Source organism: Vigna umbellata, chromosome 1 (assembly GCF_029865625.1).
Source record: "Vigna umbellata cultivar VRB3 chromosome 1, Vumbellata_1.0, whole genome shotgun sequence".
Taxonomy (NCBI): domain Eukaryota; kingdom Viridiplantae; phylum Streptophyta; class Magnoliopsida; order Fabales; family Fabaceae; genus Vigna; species Vigna umbellata.
In genome coordinates this window covers 22,800,412-22,819,751 of record NC_142165.1, presented here as the reverse complement: position 1 = coordinate 22,819,751, position 19,340 = coordinate 22,800,412, and the positions used below count along the sequence as shown (strand labels likewise).

Genomic DNA, 19,340 nt, shown 5'->3' with positions numbered 1-19,340 from the left:
GATGCGTGCGATCACACATGTGCCTAAACCTTTAAAACGTGTTTTTTGGATTTTATTTATTTTTATTTTTTATGATTATTATGTAAAAACAAAACAAATAAAATCTATTAGACACAATATAAAACAAAGGGGTGTGGGATTATCATACAAGGGGTTGCATGCAATAAAAATTAAATAATAAAATAAAACAAAAATAAAACACAACCAAAGCATGAAAATAAAACAAGAGAAAAAGCCCAACAAAAAAATAGGGGTAGAGATGAAACCATGGGTGCATGCTGAGGTTCCTTTAATTGGGCAAAAATCCTCTTTTCCAACTTTGCATCTGCCACGGGTGTAAGGACGAAATTTGGAGGTACATCCTGAAATGTGTGTTAAATCCAATTCTTTTCTTTTTTTATTTCTTTACGGTCAGAAAGGCTTAAGCCCAAATGAAAGGGGTGCTGGAAGGAGAAATGTTAATTTTTGCCTTTCTCTTTTTTTGTTCTTTTGTTTTTTAGGCTGGTTCACTTTGCCAAGAACAAAGGCTGCCCCAGGTCTCTTTCTTCTCCCAGCAGCTCGCCGACGTCCCAACCGGAAACGGTCACCGCAATCCAGCTAGCGTCGTCGCCACCTCCGATGTCCATGGACGAGACCATCGCTGGCCGCTGCTCCAAGCTCCCTTTCTCTTCTTCTCGCGCGGGGGGTTTGCGCCGGATTGACAAGAAGAGACAGGAAGAAGTGCACAATGGATCCAGGTTAGTTCTCTTTTACTGTGTATTATGGAAATTGTGAGTATCATGAAAATTCAAGATCCTGTGTGTGTTGTTTTCATTTAATTGAAAATTAAAGATTTGCTTACAAGTCACATTAGAATCCTTACATCAAAGTTATACTTTAAATTACATGAACCAATGTAAATTATTAATATAATTTAACATTCTCCCACTTGGTTCATGTGATGACTTGAAGATCTAAAATAAACTTTAAGTGCGCACTATTCATTAGAATTATCAAGTCATCATCCTTATATGAATTGAAATAATCGGATCATGGCGGGCAAAAGTCATGATCGACAAGATTCCTTCCATGTATCACATAATCAAAACAACTCAACATAACTTTAATCAATCTTATAACTTTCATGTCTCTAAAGGAGACCTATCATGTCACCACAATCAATAATACATGTATATAATTTAATGTGGATAACAATAGAATAAAGAGAAACATAACTTTAATTGAATTCACAAGTGTCATGACAGTACAAGTATATAACTATACATATCTATATAGATAGATAACAACATCATGTTAACATTGACTTATCCATAATGCCCATACTTTCAACATGGCCAATAAAAGTTTTGGGCGGTAGTCCTTTAGTTAACGGATCTGCTATCATCAAATCCGTACCAATATGCTCAATCAACACTCTACGTTTCTGCACTTCTTCTTTGACCGACAAGTACTTCAAATCCATGTGTTTAGCACCCTTTGAGTACTTATCATTTTTAGAGAAGAAGACGACTGCGGAATTATCACAATAAATCCTTATCGGCCTAGCTATACTGTCAATAATACCAAACCTCGATACAAAGTTCCGCAACCACAAAGCATGAACTGTGGCCTCAAAGCATGCCACGAATTCAGCCTCCATGGTGGAAGTAGCAATGACTGATTGTTTTGCACTTTTCCAAGAAATTGCTCCTCCAGCCAAAAGATAGACATACCCAAATGTGGATTTTCTTGAATCCACACACCCAGCATAGTCTGAATCCGAATAGCCAATCACTTCGAGATGATCTGACTTTCTATAAGTGAGCATGTATTCTTTGGTACCTTGTAAGTACCTAAGAACTTTCTTTGCAGCTTTCCAGTGATCCATTCCGGGATTACTTTGATATCGGCCTAACATTCCAACAGCAAAACTGATATCTGGCCGAGTACAAGTTTGAGCATACATCAAACTCCCAACCACTGACGCATAAGGAATAGACTCCATGGCCTTTCGTTCCAAATCATTCTTGGGACATTGCATTTGACTAAACTTGTCTCCTTTCTGAATTGGAACTATTCCAGGAGAACAGTTTTCCATTCTGAATCTCTCTAACACTTTATTAATATAGCCTTTTTGAGACAAACTTAACAATCCTTGTGATCTATCACGGAATATTTCTATTCCTATCACATAAGATGCCTCATTCATATCTTTCATTTCAAAGTTGTTAGAGAGAAACTTCTTTACATCATGTAACATACCAATATCATTAGTAGCAAGAAGAATGTCATCAACATATAGAACCAATATTACAAACTTACTCCCACTGATCTTCATATATATACACCGGTCAACGGTGTTCTCTACAAAACCATATGAAGTTATGATATCATTAAATTTTAGATACCATTGACGGGAAGCTTGTTTTAGTCCATATATTGATTTCTTTAATTTACACACTAGATCTTCTTTTCCTGTTATGGTGAAACCTTCTGGTTGGTCCATATAAACTTCCTCTTCTAAGTCACCATTCAGAAAGGCGGTCTTTACATCCATTTGGTGAAGCTCTAAATCATAATGAGCCACCAAAGCCAAAACAATTCTCAAAGAGTCCTTCTTAGAAACAGGAGAGAAGGTCTCTTTGTAGTCAATGCCTTCCTTTTGAGTGAAACCTTTGGCGACTAATCTAGCTTTATACCTTTCAATATTGCCTTTTGAGTCATGTTTAGTCTTAAAGACCCATTTACAACCGACTCTTTTTGAACCCTTAGGCAATTCAACTAGATCCCATACTTTATTGTCATCCATTGATTTCAACTCTTCTTTCATAGCATTCAACCAATTCTCTGAATTATTACTTTCCATGGCTTGTCTGAAAGAGACTGGATCCTCATCAATGCTTAAGTCACATTCATGATCAACAGAGTAAACCACATAATCATTCGAAATAGCAGGTCTTTTCTCCCTTACAGACCTTCTTAATGCTGCTTCTTGTGGTTCCTCTATCAATTGCTCATTTATGACTTGCTCATTGTCAACTGGCTCAACATTTATACGTTCATTTTGTGGGATTGGAACATTAATTTGTTGTCTCTGCTTGTTGTGTGACTGTGATACAACAAGAGGGATAACAACTTCAGAAGAGACATTAGACGTAGAAACACTATCAGTATGCTCTTGAATGTCCACTATTCGTGATTCCTCACTCCCACTAAATTGACCATTTTCAATGAACCGAGCATTTCCAGACTCAACTATTCTTGTACTATGGTTAGGGCAATAAAATCTATATCCCTTTGACTTTTCAGGATAACCGATAAAGTAACCACTAATGGTTCTTGCATCAAGTTTCTTTTCATGCGGATTGTATAACCTTACTTCTGCTGGACAACCCCAAACATGAAGATGTCTTAAACTGGGTTTCCTTCCGGTCCATAGTTCATAAGGAGTTTTAGAAACTGCTTTGCTAGGAACCCTGTTAACCAGATATACAGCAGTCTTTAATGAATACATCCACAAAGATAAAGGGATATTACTATGACTTAACATACTCCTAACCATATCCATAAGAGTACGATTCCGCCTTTCTGCTACACCATTTTGTTGTGGTGTACCGGGCATTGTATACTGTGCACATATACCCCGACTTTCAAGGTACTTTGCAAATGGACCTGGACATTGTCCACTCTCATCAGTTTTACCATAATATTCACCACCTCTATCAGATCTCACCACTTTTACTTTTCTATCTAATTGCCTTTCCACCTCATTTATGAACACCTCAAGGGCATTCACTGATTGAGATTTTTCATGTAATAGATATATATAACAATAACGTGAGAAATCATCAATAAAGGAGATAAAATATTTTTCACCACTCCAGGATTTAATGTCAAAAGGACCACAAATATCAGTGTGTATTAACTCAAGAAGTTGACTGCTTCTTGTGGCAGGATATTTTGATATGTGTTTTGTTTGTTTACCCTTAATACAATCAATACATACATCCCAGTCATCAAAATCCAATTGAGGTAAAATTTCACTCTTTACTAACCTCAACATCCTTTCTTTGGATATGTGACCCAATCTTTTATGCCATAAGAAAGCAGAACATTCCTTTCCTGCACTAGAATTTCTATCAACAACATGTTCAACATTAAACAGGGATTCAGAAAAATTAACATCAAGATTTAAACGGTATAAACCATCCAATAATGTACCAGAACCATAATAGTACGAAAGTTTATACAAATGAAAAATACCATTTTCAATCCTAAAGTTAAAACCTAAACAATCCAACTTTGCAACAGAAATCAAATTCCTAGCACAACCAGGAACATAGAGACACTTTTCAAGATTCAGACAATAGCCAGTGTCTAGAATCAATCTGTAAGTCCCAATTCCTTCTATTCGTGCCTTCATTCTGTTCCCCATATATAAATACTTTTCAGTTCCTTTTATGGGCTGGATTGAAAGGAATCCCTGCATAATATTAGAAACATGAGTAGTAGCTCCAGAATCCAACCACCAGGTATTATTAGGCACTTCAACTATATTTGCTTCAAAACTTACAGAAACATAAAAAGTACCTTTCTTTTCGAACCAAGATTTTCTTTTCGGACAATCTTTCTTGAAGTGACCTACTTTCTTGCAAAAGAAACATTTCTGGTCCTTCTGGATACCGCCCTTATTCACTTTCATTGGGGCTTTGTCCTTCTTGTTCTTCTTTCCTGATTTACCTTTACTGAAGCTAGCACCTTCATGAGTTGTGAGATGGATAGAATGATCTCTCATTTTCTTTAATCTCCCTTCCTCTTGAACCAACATGGCTTTGATTTCTTGGAAGTTCCACTTATCCTTAATAGTGTTATAATTCACTTGGAACTGGCCAAATTCATGAGGAAGAGAGTTCATGATGAACTGTACTAGAAAAGACTCATTCACCTCCATTCCCATTGACTTCAATCTTGCTGCTATATTAGCCATTCCAGTTACATGTTCATGTATGGGCTGTGACCAGTCAAACTTTTTGGTAGTCAGCTCACTCATAAGAGTTCCTACAATAGACTTGTGAGTTATGTCTGATTGTGAATACTCCTTGATCATTTTCATGAATTCCTTTGCGTTTTCCGTTTTGGGCATGGAAGGCTTTACGTTCTCTGCCATAGACATGCGCATCAAGTTTAATGACAACCTGTTAGACCTATGCCAAGCCTCATAAAGAGACTTTTCATCACTTGTACTGGTCTCTGTAATGGCTGCGGGCATTTCATCCATCATAATAGCCATATCCAGGCCTAGAACACCCAGTTGGAACTGGATTTGTTCTGACCAATCGGCATAATTGAGCCCATTAAACTTGACTACATTGTTGCTCAAACCTGCTAAATTCATGTAAGCTGGAAATAATACAGAAGCTCATACATTAATGCTTTGATTAAATTTAATGGATTCAAACAAATTACTACACTAGTCATACATTCAAGTTCACCTTTGGGTGACACTTAAACTGATAGGTAGCCAATTAAGTCATTCATTTAAGTTCACCTTTGGGTGATTCTCAAACTGACAAATTCCATATATATATTTTAATAAACAATCAATCATACTTGAGACTATATGTATGCTATCTTTGGATATACAAACATATACTAAGTACATGAAATGTTTCACTTTAATGTCATCAATTATAAACCATGGTTCACCTTTGGGTAATCCATAACATCCTTACATCAATGACTAATTACTCTCCGAAATTCAACATAATTGAATTTCCTTCTTCCAAAACATATAATTCATAAAACAAAATTATATCATGCATGTCAGTAAATGTACTTTTCAAATTAAAAGTATTTGAAACTTTAAACTTTTAATTCACAATTAATTTGCATTCAATGCATAACAATGTTAAAATATACATGAGCACAAGAACACTGCCGCAACAATAAAGTTGCTTTAATGCAACAATGAATAAAATAAAAAAAAATTGCAAGGGATTGAATTTTCTTTTATGCAGGTTTTATTTGGTTACTGCACACGAAATTTCAATTTTGGCATAAAGCAACTTTAATGAACTTTAATTTTATGCACAGATCAAAATCACATCAATGTGATAATCAAATAACTTGCTGCTTCCATAATGAAATTCACGTTCAACAGTAAAGTTGCTTCCAAATAGAATTCCACAATACAATCAAATCACGTGCAATACTTTAATGGAAGTATAAAAATAAATAAAATTGGCTTTCAGGGTGCGAATTCAAATGCTTGCAGATTTCATAATTCACGTACAGTGAATTCAATTCACTTCCATCAAAAATTTTTCACTTCTCGGCATAAAGCCATTTTTAAAGTTGCACGGATCGAATTCACTGACAATCAAATTAAAAACTTACGGCTTCCGAGATTCACACATTACATTACAGTGAATTTAATTTTCATGCCAACAAATATAAAATCCCTAAATTTTATAATTCAAAAAATTAGGGTTTTAAAATTTGGAAATATTACCATTCAAGGAGAATCATAAAATTCAGAACTGTGCTCTGATACCACTTGTAAGCAAATCTTTAATTTTCAATTAAATGAAAACAACACACACAGGATCTTGAATTTTCATGATACTCACAATTTCCATAATACACAGTAAAAGAGAACTAACCTGGATCCATTGTGCACTTCTTCCTGTCTCTTCCTGTCAAATGTTCTCTCTCCTCTTACTCCTCTTTAATGCCTTCTAGATGATATAGAAGTTGTAGGATGGTTTTCTCTGTCAGTTTCCCTTCTTTCCTGAGAACGTTACGTTCTCTATATCTCTTCAGAAACTTAATGTGTCAACAGAACTAAAACTTTTTCCTCTTTTATGATATTTTAATTAACTTTAATAAAATACCAAAATGCCCTTTTAGAGTGAGAAGAGAGGGATTAATTTTAATAACTCTAAAATAATCCCAATAACTTTAATACCTTATATTCTAATAATCATCACATTAGAATCCTTACATCAAAGTTATACTTTAAATTACATGAACCAATGTAAATTATTAATATAATTTAACACCGGCCACTGCCGCCACTGCCGAGCCCCAATCCAGCCACCGATCCCGTTCTAGCCCTCGACACCGGCGCCTCGATCTGGCCATCCAGGGAGGGGTTTCACCTCAGCCGCGCCTCTGCTTCTCTGGAAATCGTCATGCTTCCGCCACCTGGGGAAACCCGATCACCGTGAGTCGTGGCTGATGCCACCCAACCAGGGCCGCCACTGTCCGCCTTCCACCAATCAGCACCACTGCTTTCTCCCTCTTTTTTCCCTCACGGCCATGCCCCAACCACCGCCAAAACAACCACCCGGGCCGCCGTGTTACCGCTTCTCCGGACCGGTCACCACGCCATTGTCGCGCCTCAATCCAGCCACCCAGGGAAGAGTTCCTCCACCGCACACCGTGGGGTTCTGCAAACACCTCCATCAAGCTTGCAAGCCGGAGATGATTTGAGATTATTATTTTTAGTTTACACTTTCAATCTTGGTTTTCTGTTTGGGTGTTGATTCGGATCTCAATTGATTTGTTAGATGCATGGGAAGGGTGAGCTACAGATTACGCTTTGATGAAAGATTGGATTCGGGTTTCCATTGGTGGTGAAGGTGGGTTGGTTTTCGGATTGTCCCTTTAGATTAGTGTCTCATGTGATGAATTGGTATCTCTGATATTGAGGTTAAGCCGTGACATGAAGAAAAGAAAGGATGACGATAGGGATTAGCCGAGAGGTGGAAACGAAAAGGTAAGGGATGAAGATCATGGGTTGTTTGGAGGTTTTGGTTCAAAGATGAATATGGAAAAGAGAGGGATGAAGACGAAGGTGATGGCCATGAGTGAATATGGAGGATGGGTATTTAGCCGTGAAATGGTATAAGGGTGAAGAAAGATGGCCGGAGATGAAAGATAAGCTTGCTGGCTAGGATGGTGATGGGTGAAGTAACTAGCGTCCAGCTCGGTTCCCCTGATGAGTGAAGAAGAAACAATTTTTATTAAAAAAACTTCAAAACCCGTGAGCCTCTCCTCCTATTCAGAAATAATCCGTGAGTACACATTCCATTGCATGCTGAGCAACAGTCCTTGGGCGTGAGAAAATAGGGTAAGGGCCCCTCCATCTTGTCTTCATCTTCATACTGTGGGCATCCTTCTGTGCGTGTGGTATGCTGGATGGTGATGTTCTCGGTGATGGGTTTGTCCGTGGGTGCGTGGTGATCCAGTGAGAAAAATGGGGATGAATCTGATGAATTCTAGAACAGAAAGGGTGGAAATCTGAGAGGGGCTGGTCGATGGACGAAATTGAAAAGGACGAGAGTAGATACTGCCTTGTATTTTCATTCCTAAATGAGTTACAAGAAACTGAAAATGAAAGAAATCTTGAATCTGAAAAGAGTGTTACAGGTTCTTATGGATGTTGATGCTCTCTGGTTACAGGTTCAAAAAAACATTGTGTTTCGGTAGATATTTTTGGGACCGAGAGACTAACCTGCTGACGTGTCTGGGCCGCTCGCTCGCTTCCAAACTCCTGCTATTGGGCGATCGGTGTTGGCACAAACCGATCGGTCTCCTTCTTGACGAGGGAGGATGTACCTGCAAAAGGTACTCCGACGCCCAAGTTAGGCGTGTGATTTGAAGAGCCTCGGCTCTTGGTTGAATATTTAGTGAATGATTATCACTATTGAGTATTTGAGAGTAGAATAATGCGTAAGTGGAACGTACCTGGCTTTTGGCCCTGGCTTTGTATTTATAATTTACCTCATGGATCCTGAGCTGATATAAGCCCAATAAAATATAAACAGAATAAGATATAAACAGATTACCTGAATATCCGGTTGGTTGTTTGTAACCACTCGGTTAATATTTTATACTATACATTATGCCCCCCAAGTCCGAGTTAAGCGGTTGGCTTTAGCCGTGGTTAACTATAGGACTGATGAGTTTGAGGGAGGCTGCGTTGGCGGAACTGAAAGCGTTTTATCGCTCGACCTTCAACAGTAACCGAGAGGGATTTACCGCTCGTCCTTCAACAGGAACCGAGAGGAATTTACCGCTCGGTCTTCTACATTAACCGAGAGCGCTTTACCTCTCTACCTTTGACATTAACCGAGCGGGATTTACCGCTCGTTCTTCAACATGAACCGAGAGGGATTTACCTCTCGGCCTTCGACATTAACCGAGCGGGATTTACCGCTCGTCCTTCAACATGAACCGAGAGGGATTTACCTCTCGGCCTTCGACTTTAACCGAGCGGGATTTACCGCTCGTCCTTCAACATGAACCGAGAGGGATTTACCGCTCGGTCTTCGACCTAGGAGTGCTTCCCAGGGAACGGGCTTTACCGTTCGGCTTTGAGAGGGTTTTACCTCTGCTTTGAGCTAGGAGTGTTTCCTAGTGAACGGGATTTACCGTTCGTCTTTGAGAGGGCTTTACCTCTCTCCCGAGAGGGATTTACCGCTCGGTCTTCAACATGAACCGAGAGGGATTTACCTCTCAGCCTTCGACATTAACCGAGCGGGATTTACCGCTCGTCCTTCAACATGAACCGAGAGGGATTTACCTCTCGGCCTTTGACATTAACCGAGCGGGATTTACCGCTCGTCCTTCAACATGAACCGAGAGGGATTTACCGCTCGGTCTTCGACCTAGGAGTGCTTCCCAGGGAACGGGCTTTACCGTTCGGCTTTGAGAGGGTTTTACCTCTGTTTTGAGCTAGGATTGTTTCCTAGTGAACGGGATTTACCGTTCGTCTTTGAGAGGGCTTTACCTCTCTCCCGAGGGGGATTTACCGCTCGGTCTTCGACCTAGGAGTGCTTCCTAGGGAACGGGCTTTACCGTTCGGCTTTGAGAGGGTTTTACCTCTGTTTTGAGCTAGGATTGTTTCCTAGTGAACGGGATTTACCGTTCGTCTTTGAGAGGGCTTTACCTCTCTCCCGAGGGGAATTTACCGCTCGGTCTTCGACCTAGGAGTGCTTCCTAGGGAACGGGCTTTACCGTTCGGCTTTGAGAGGGTTTTACCTCTGTTTTGAGCTAGGATTGTTTCCTAGTGAACGGGATTTACCGTTCGTCTTTGAGAGGGTTTTACCTCTGCTTTGAGCTAGGAGTGCTTCCTAGTGGACGGGCTTTACCGTTCGTCTTTGAGAGGGCTTTACCTCTCTCCCGAGAGGGATTTACCGCTCGGTCTTGGACTTGATCGTTAATTATGAACTTTGCTGACAAAATTGGCAATCAGTGCTTGCAATAGGAGACTTCCCCTTCGTTAATTGAATTCCATGATACTTTAAGCATGAAGTTCGTTTATGACTAGATCTTAGTCTGCACTTGCATAGTTGATGGCGTGGATTTCGATATATATTTGTTCAAGATGTTCATTGCTGAAATTCTCATGATGATATATATTATGGTATATAACCGTATAATAAATGATTTGGTTACCAGATATTATGAATTGCACCGAATAAATAACATAGATAATAAACAAGGTATCAAAACCGTTTCGAGATTTTATAATATTGTTGTTGATAGTTATCTCTAACACAATAATTTATTTGACTATTTGAATCATGCCAGAAAATGTTTCGGTTATAATAATTAGATAACTATATTTATAGTTATGTACTATATTATATATCATATATCATATAATATATTATGGATTATACTATATATTTAACATAAAAATAGTTGTTATAATATCTATTATCAATTAGATATTTCATGAAATATTCATATTTCAAAAAATACTTATCTTGTTGACGACGTCTCACGTGTAGTTTTTACTTTGTCGAAAGTTTCTCGTGTTGATCCGAAATAGTGATGTCGAGACCGAACGCTCGTCTTGGTTTCTTGTGGTTTCTAATAATCTTTCTGGTGCTTTGTTGTTCCTCCATGCTCCTCGTGGTCATCATTGGGTTTGACGCTCGGCCCCACGGTGGGCGCCAAAATGTTTCGGTAGATATTTTTGGGACCGAGAGACTAACCTGCTGACGTGTCTGGGCCGCTCGCTCGCTTCCAAACTCCTGCTATTGGGCGATCGGTGTTGGCACAAACCGATCGGTCTCCTTCTTGACGAGGGAGGATGTACCTGCAAAAGGTACTCCGACGCCCAAGTTAGGCGTGTGATTTGAAGAGCCTCGGCTCTTGGTTGAATATTTAGTGAATGATTATCACTATTGAGTATTTGAGAGTAGAATAATGCGTAAGTGGAACGTACCTGGCTTTTGGCCCTGGCTTTGTATTTATAATTTACCTCATGGATCCTGAGCTGATATAAGCCCAATAAAATATAAACAGAATAAGATATAAACAGATTACCTGAATATCCGGTTGGTTGTTTGTAACCACTCGGTTAATATTTTATACTATACACATTGGTTTATTGGTTTCGAATGGGTACTTGATGGATGGAACAAAAGGATGGAAAGGTGATGAAGCTACGGAGGATAGCACGAATTGCTCATTGAGAGGATAAAGAGGTGTTGGAGATGAAGGCCGTGAGGATAGGTTGAAGATGAATCCTGGAGGTGGTACCAGGCTGAGGATAACGATGAGCTCTCGGGAAGAGATAGATGTTGGAGGTGGTGTTCGAGATGAATATCCCGAGGTTGGAAAATGAGGATGATGATCTGGAGATAGTGCTGTTCTTTTTTCTTTTTGCATTGGGGTTGAGCGGTATTTAAGGGGTGAGGTGGACGAGCGCTCAAGACGAGCGTTGTCTGAGGGGTGAGGTGGACGAGCGCTCAGAATGAGCGTTGAGAAGGGGTGTTGTGAACGAGCGCTCAGGACGAGCGCTCTGGACGAATGGTAGAAGAGAAATAGGACGAACGTTCTCGCAACAAGAAAACGAACGCTCAAAGAACTCAGGACGAGCACTCAGAGGGTTGAGGTGGACGAGCGCTCAGGACGAGCGCTCGAAAATCGGGGACGAGCGCTCAGGACGAAAGGTAGAAGAGAAAGGACGAACGTTCTCGCAGCAGGGGAACGAGCGCTCAGGCGAGCGCTTAGGGCGAGCTCCCAGGCGAGCGCTCAAGACGAGCGCTCTGTACGAGCGCCCAGGACTAGCGCTCTGTACGAGCGCTTAGGACGAACGCTCTGTACGAGCGCTCAGGACGAGCGCTCTGAGCGTTGTCAACGAGCCACTTCTTTTTTCTTTTATTTTTTATAAATTTTTTGTATTTTTCTATTTTTGTATTTTGTATAATTTTGATTTTTATAAAAATGAAAACTAAAGTAAAATAAAGTTAATAAAAATAAAAATATGAAATAAAGATAAAATTAAGACAGAAAAGACTTAATATACTTTTTATTTGATTTTTATTCCTAAAAATGATGATGAAAATAAAAATGAAAACAAAGAGAAAAGATACACATTCTGACACATTTTTTTTATTTTATTTAACGTACCCGGACAAAATTGGATGTTGACAGCTGCCCCTCTTTGCTTAGGTTTTATCGTAGATAAAAGATAAGTAAAGATAGAAACACTAATTTTGTCCGCGTTTCCAGATGAAGATTAAAACGAAAACTCTATTCAATACCAAAAACAAGGAAAAACATAGTCACATAAGAACAAGAATCACACATACATGTAAATCACAGTGAAAAATAAGGAATTACATTGAAAAATCACAATCAACATTGGCACAACGACTTGGTCAAACGGAAAGGGTTACTACCCAACAATACAAAGGACTAGACTAATCTCAACTAGAGATCTCATGTGACGACAGATAACTTGAAAACTTTACGATCACATTAACACCAATTGGATAAAAGAAAAATGGACACTCCGCAATCTTTTTGTTATTTACTATATTTTTGCCACGCTCAGTGGGATAAAAATAAAATACTAAAAATTACGAGACAGATAAATCGCAACACATTTATACAATCAAAAGGCACTAAATACTTAGATATTACTGGATAATATGAAAATTTGATATTTTTGTATTATCGGAGTAAAAGCTAAGTAAAGAAAAAGACAATAATTTCGTCCGGATTAAAAAAAAAAAGCGAGAAACAAACAGAGAATCTAAACAAAATGAACAAGGATAAGAGAAATGGGTGAATGATGTGAGGTGTACTAACCTCGTGGAGGGTGTACCAACCCTATGGATGAATTGAAATGAGGTGTACCAACCTCGTGAAAAGGGTGTACCAGCCCTATGGATGAATTGAAATGAGGTGTACCAACCTCGTGAAAAGGGTGTACCAACCCTATGGATGAATTGAAATGAGATGTACCAACCTCGTGGAAAGGGTGTACCAACCCTATGGATGAATTGAAATGAGGTGTATCAACCTCGTGAAAAGGGTGTACCAACCCTATGGATGAATTGAATTGAGGTGTACCAACCTCGTGGAAAGGGTGTACCAACCCTATGGATGAATTGAAATGAGGTGTACCAACCTCGTGAAAAGGGTGTACTGTAAGGACCGTGTCCTTTACTTTTATTATTTTATTATTATTTTAATAAAAGTGGAGGACAAGCTGCTGTAGTGTTTTTGGTTGCATTGAGAATTTAGGAAAAGTAGCATCCAGGTTTCAGGGGATTAATTTGCTGGTATTTGGAAGTGGGGAGCAGCGTCCAAAATTTTCTCGGAGCAGCATCCGGATTTTTGGGGATGGAAGCAGCCAAGATTTTTGGCACCATTCAAACGCGTAGGAGAATAAAATGGGGTAAGGGGTTCTGCTCTGGGAGGGTTTGCTGCTGTATTTTGGTGAAGAACGTGAAGTTTGAAGTTGTTGGAGAGGAAAGAAGCTTAGTTCTGCAAGTGTTGGATTCAAAGTTTTACAAAAGGAAGTCTACAAGAGGTAAGGGGAGCTAGATCCTTTTCTCTGGATTGTATGAACCATGTATGTGTGTACTGAGATCTATAATATAGTGTTGTTGATGAACCAATTTCGTACTTAGAATGACTTTATTATGCATGAATCTGTATGCCTGGTAGTACAATTATGTTGTTGAAGAAGATCTAGGTAGAAGGGGATGAAAAGTGGGATTTTTCTGGATTTCTGGAAAAGCCTGCAAATCTGCATAATTCTGCAGATTTGCGCGTGCGTTCAAATTGTTGGAGTGAAAATGGGACGTTCGTCCCATTGTTAAGAGCGTTCGGTTTTGTGTTCAGCGTTAGCGTTCGTCCTTCAATCTGAGAATAGCGTTCGGTCTTCTTGAAATAGTTATATTAACGTTCGGTTTTTGGTTGTTAGCGTTCGTCCTTAGTTAGAAATATATCAAACGTTCGGTTTTGTGTTATTATGTGCGCTCGTTCTGACTGAATGAACGTTCGTCCAAACAGTATTTACATGTTCGGTTTGTCTATATACGTTTCGGTTATTTGATCGTTCGTCCAAACAGTGATTATTCGGTCTTATCATATTTGATCTGTGTAGCGTTCGTTTAATCAGTTTTCTCAGTAATCTGATAGTGTTCGTCCTGGTGAGCGTTGTCCAAACAGTGTTTATTGTGCGTTCGTTCAAACAGTGATTACCTAGCAATGATTCGTCCTGAGAGTGTTCAGTTTAATAACGTTCGGTCTCTCAGTATTCGTCCGTGGAGTGTTCGATCCCAGTGTTCGGTTATTAGCGTTCGGTCTTGTTCATTGCTTGATCTAAGGTAGTGAGCGTCCGTATGAGGAGCGATTGGTGTTTGTACGTTCGTTCAATAGCGTTCGGCCTGAATGTGTTGAATCTCATAGGGTACGTCCTCATTGTGTTCAGTGAAATAGCGTTCGGCCTTAGGGTGCTCGGTTCGTAGCGTTCGGCCTAATTCTCATAGCGTCCGTTCAGATTGTGCTCGTTAGCGTTCGGCCAAGTATTCAACTATAACGTTCGGTTTTCGCGTTCGGCAAATGGCATTCGGCATTCAGTTATGAGCGTTCGACCTTACCTGAGGACGTCCGTCCAAATCGTGTTCGGTCTGGTGATTGGAAAGTGACGATAGCGCTCGTCCAGATAGCGTTCGTCCAGGAGCATGCGTCCAAAGCATTTTGGGACGTTCGGCCAAATAGTGTTCGGCTCGTAAATGATGTTCGTTCTGTAATGTTCGTTCCTTAAAGTACCCAGTGAATAGTGGTCGTCCAAATAGTATTCTACAAACTATGTTGTCTAACTTTATTTTTCTTTTAAATTGAACTATGTGTACAAATGTTTGAAATGTATACTGTGATGGGATTTATGTGAAAGCATGTGAATGCATGAGAATGTATGAAATATGATAAATTAATGCGATGATATGATTGTAAACGTAAAGATGAGATGTGTGTATTACCTTGCATAGTGTTGGGGAGTGCCAGCTGAACTATGCGAGTGTAAAGAAGAGTCGGGTGTATTTACCTTGCATAGTGTTGGGGAGTGCCAGCTGAACTATGCGAGTGTAAAGATAAATCGTATGTGTTTACCTTGCATAGTGTTGGGGAGTGCCAGCTGAACTATGCGAGCGTAAATATGAGTTGTGACTTACTCTACATAGTGTTGGGGAGTGCCAGCTGAACTATGTAGGTGTAAGGATAAATCGTATGTGTTTACCTTGCATAGTGTTGGGGAGTGCCAGCTGAACTATGCGAGTGTAAATATGAGTTGTGACTTACTCTACATAATGTTGGGGAGTGCCAGCTGAACTATGTAGGCGTAAGGATGAGTCGTAGGAGGTTATGAAATGTGGGTTATGAGTATGCTGTAATTGTTCCTGTATATGTACCTATGTATGATGTCATGAATTAAATGTGCTAGGAGATAACATGCTTTTTATATCTAGCTCACCCTTGCATTGTTTGTGTTGTGTGCTGTTTGGGTATGTTTCTCTGGCGATGATCATCCACTTGGATGGGAGCAGACGTTGTTGAAGAGATCACTTTGGAGCAAGAGCTGGACGATACTGAGGCTGCGGAGTAGTCTTCTTAGGAATTCCTATCTGAACACGTGTAGTGTTCGAATCTGTAAACTGTTTAAGTTTAAATTTCCGTTTCTTTTATTTTGGATGACTGTAATTTTACATTTAATTACACGTCATGATCCGACTGTTCTCTTTATTGGAATGTTGACGTCTTTATTATGTAATAATTGTTATTATATAATCGGGATGTTACATTAATGGTATCAGAGCAGTTCGTCCTTAGGATGACCTTTGTGTTGTGGGTTTGCCATGTCTTCTCTGTGAAGATTTGAGTGTAAATGGTATGACCTACCATTTCCTCCGAGTCTATATAATAAGGTGTGTATCTAACTAGAAGTTTTGAGAACAGAAAATGTCTTGATAAGAGTAATGAGGGTGCACACTCATGACTTTCATCATAGATGATTTTCCTTTCTTAATTCTGAAGGTTTGAGGTAAGAAAGAGTTAGAGTTTCAGTGTTATTTCCTGTAGTACTTCTTGTCTGGTTCTTGTTTTTGTGGTGGTGTGTTGTGCCCTAGAGTAGTAGAGAACTGCATATTCAAGGACAACTTGAGTTGTATATTTTAGTGGAATTGGTTTAAACCGTTGAGACAAGTTCTTGCCTCGAAGATAAAAGTTAGAAGACTAAAAGTTAAGCTTCGGAGGGCTAGTGAAGATATTAGAGTTTGGAAGAAATGTTATGGGTGAAGAAAATTTCAAGAAGACAAAGTCAGAAGATCTTATATCGTACGTTCGCAAGAAGTTCAGAGGTTAGATTTAGAGAAGCTTTGGATAAGCATGGTTGTAACAAGGTTTGAAAAATGAGTTGGGTATAGTATATCAGTGATGGTTGGAATCTGAATAAGAGAAGTGATAGATGGTTTAAAGCTTAAGTTAAGAAAGAAATAAGTGGACCATGGGAAATCGTTATTCTGATAGGAAGTAGAAGAAGAAGGGATTGAGGAGCAGTTCTTTCCTTAGAAACCTGTAGGTTGTGGGTGTGCTTCGTTTGTGATTGTGTACTCTGGTCTCGCGTAAGAGGTTGTGTTAATTTAAGTCAGGCTAATGATCTTTCTTTCTGTGTGAACAGAAGATGGCACCTACGTCTCCTCATCGTTCTCCTCCGCGAGTCGATCAACCTGACTCTAATCAGATGCTGAATGCGGTGCTCCAGGCGTTACAACAGCAGAATACTACGTTGATTCAACAGAATACCTTTGCATTGCAAAACCTTGAAGCCGCAAGGGTATCAGCAGAGAACGCAAGAGTGTCTTCTGAGAACACTCAGAGGGAGTTCATGGAATTGATGACTAGTGCTAGGACTCCTCCAAGTGTTTCTTCTGGTGTTATTCCTGCGCAAGAGTGGAGCTTGGAGAGTTTTCTGCAGCATCGCCCAGCAAGATTTACTGGCAAGTGCAAGCCTGATGAAGCTGATCACTGGTTTGGAGACATGGAGAGGATATTCGAAGCCAAGGGGTGTCCTGATGAGAAGAAGTTAGCCTATACTCAATATCTGCTTACCGGGGAAGCTGGCCATTGGTGGAACAGCATGAAGATGATCCTTGAAAGGAGTGGAACTCCTATTACTTGGGAGTTGTTTAAGACCAAATTTTACACTGAGTACTTCCCAGACAGTGTGAGATTTGCAAAGGAAGTGGAATTCCTAGAGCGGTGCAAGGCAACAGATCGGTGTCGGAATATGCAAACTGCTTCAAACATTTGCTTCGTTTCAACACTATGGCAGTAGATGAAGAGTGGCAGTGCAGAAAATTTGAGAATGGCTTAAGGAAGGATATCAAGTTGCTGGTAAAAGGGTTACGCATCAGAGAATTCCCTACATTGGTAGAGATGTCTCGTGATCTAAAGAAGACGAAGAGTGAATCTGAAGGACAGCAGGATCAGCCTGCTAGGAGTGGGGGACCATCTGGATCTCGTGGTGGAATTAGCATTAAGAAGACGCCTTACGCTAGACCATCCTTCTCTTCTGGGTCTAAGGGTTCATCCTATCAACCAACGGTACAGTCAGGACCAGCTGAGCCATCCGGCACTGTTAGATGTTATACATGTGGTGGACCTCATTACCGGAACAACTGCCCTAGTAGAAGAAGAGCAGTAAAGTGTTTCAAGTGCGGGAAGGAGGGGCATTTTGCTGATGAGTGTACTTCTGCAGTAGGATCAGGGCCTCAGACACAGAGGACTGGTTTGCCTCCACCCAGGGGAAGTGGCAGACCTCCGACGGTGGGCAGAGTCTACGCCTTGGTGGGATTAGAGGCGGTCAACTCAGGTAACATCCTCATCCATGATTGTATACTTTCTTGGTGTGCTTTGTGTTGTGCTTTTGGATTTGGGGACAACACACTCCTTCATAGCGAAGGCAGGTGTTGAAAATTTGGGTATGTCTGTAGAAGAATTAGACGTTGATCTGTTGGTGTCTACACCAACATCAGGATTAATTGGGACTTCTTCTGTGTGTGTCCGTTATTCGAATGTCGTAAAGGGACGTCGGTTCAAGGTAAATCTCATCAGTTTACCTTTGCAAGGATTAGAAGTATTTCGAGAATGGATTGGCTATCCATCAAGCGCATCCTTATCAACTGCGATGATAAGGAGATGTCGTTTTCCGGATGAAGACTTTGTCGATCGGCATCGTGAAGCAAGACCCCCTGGAAGGTGTTAGTTGCTTCTTAGTGTTATCACCGGTCGAAGCGACTCAAGTTTCGAAGCATGCGGCACGGGAGAGTTGGAGTGTAAGTCTTGCAGTAAGTTTCGTGAAGAAGTTTCTGGTTTACCTCCTTCACGTGAGCATGAAGATCACCTTAGGACAGTGCTTGAAGTTAAGGGTGTACAAGTCGGAAAGGATTTGTCAGTTCAAGTACAACCAGTAAGGTACTTTGAGTACTGAGAAAAAGAAGATTGTATGCCAAGTTGTCTAATTGTAAATCTTGGACGGTAGAGCAGGGAACTCTAACGGGAGTTAAAGGACGAGATAAAAGAAATTTACTTGTTCTGGTAAGCTCAATTTTCGAGGACGAAAATTTTTGTTGTTGGGGAGAATGTAAGGACCGTGTCCTTTACTTTTATTATTTTATTATTATTTTAATAAAAGTGGAGGACAAGCTGCTGTAGTGTTTTTGGTTGCATTGAGAATTTAGGAAAAGTAGCATCCAGGTTTCAGGGGATTAATTTGCTGGTATTTGGAAGTGGGGAGCAGCGTCCAAAATTTTCTCGGAGCAGCATCCGGATTTTTGGGGATGGAAGCAGCCAAGATTTTTGGCACCATTCAAACGCGTAGGAGAATAAAATGGGGTAAGGGGTTCTGCTCTGGGAGGGTTTGCTGCTGCATTTTGGTGAAGAACGTGAAGTTTGAAGTTGTTGGAGAGGAAAGAAGCTTAGTTCTGCAAGTGTTGGATTCAAAGTTTTACAAAAGGAAGTCTACAAGAGGTAAGGGGAGCTAGATC

General features: G+C 40.1%; 1 pseudogene; it reads left to right on the top strand.

Annotated features, from left to right (window-relative positions):
- Positions 1–16,975: 16,975 nt before the first annotated feature.
- LOC148204938 (uncharacterized) lies at positions 16,976–18,559 on the top strand (annotated as a pseudogene).
- Positions 18,560–19,340: the final 781 nt, after the last annotated feature.